Source organism: Aplysia californica, unplaced genomic scaffold (assembly GCF_000002075.1).
Source record: "Aplysia californica isolate F4 #8 unplaced genomic scaffold, AplCal3.0 scaffold00627, whole genome shotgun sequence".
Taxonomy (NCBI): Eukaryota; Metazoa; Mollusca; class Gastropoda; order Aplysiida; family Aplysiidae; genus Aplysia; species Aplysia californica.
The window spans coordinates 66,419-67,647 of record NW_004797897.1 but is presented as its reverse complement, the minus strand read 5'-3'; positions in this window follow the sequence as shown (position 1 = coordinate 67,647).

The following is a 1,229-nucleotide window of genomic DNA, read 5'->3' as shown; positions in this document are numbered from 1 at the left end:
ATTTTTTTTATGTGTGTATGTGTGTGTGTGAGAGTGGGTGTGTGGGTGTGGGTGTGGGTGTGAGTGTGGTGTGGGTGTGTGTACATTTTTTTACATTATGTACTATCTAATGTTTTATTCCATTACAGGTTACATGGTTGAAACTAGCATTAAAACCATAATAATATGCTGTAGTATACATTGAAATTTTGGGGTACCGGTTTCTATTTCTTTATAAACTATTCTGGGCTGCACAGTAGCGACCGACAGTAGCATGGTTATAAACTGTTCTTTTTTTTGTAATATTGTGTATTTATGTATGTGTTAAGGCATACATTGATGTATGTACGTATTTATAATTATGTATTTATGTATGTAAATGTATGTTTGCCATTGCAAACCAAAGTGCCCTTCCGGGACAAATTAAAGTGTAATTTATCTTATTTCTTATTTATGCTGTTGGGGATTATGTAACACCCACGTCATAATATATTGCACTATACCATACCCTGATATCAGTCTGTCCTACAGTGTTGAAAATGGAAGGTTGTACCATAGCACCCTAAAACGAAGCATACTCGTATTGTTAGTATTGTTTTTACCATACTATGTTGAAAGTGATGTAAAACCAATACCATGCCATAGTACACCCTGGTATATCTGTTTATTTATTAGCTTAACTGTGCCGTGTTGAAAGAGCGTTAAACCAATACCATAACATAATACACCGTTACATACCCTGGTATATGATATCATGTGCATTATCTTAACCATACTGTATTGATGGTGAAGATAATTCCCAGAAAAAGGGTACCATAATAATCTCGATATACCCACCAATTGTTTTGCCATACAGCATTGCAAGTGGTGTTAAACTCAAACCATACGTTACTGTATCCTGGTATATCTTACATTACTTACAAGTGTTTGTACCGTACAGTACCATGGCTCCTCCTGGTGCACCCTGCTATTACTCCATCGTACCTAAAGTGTGTCGTCGTCGAAAGTGGTTTTAAACGCACGCCATATCATTTAGAATGCATTACGCTGATTTAGCTGTTACGTGTTCAAAGCAGCGTTAAAACCATTGTATAACCCCATACCAAACCATAACCACCATGTTACATCAGCATCGTAGCTTTTTTGTTGTTGTTGTTGTTTGTTTTTTGTTTTGTTTTTTGTTTTTGTTTTTTGTTTTGTTTTTTTGTTGTTGTTGTTTTTGTTTTTTGTTGTGTGTTTTTTTTGTGTTT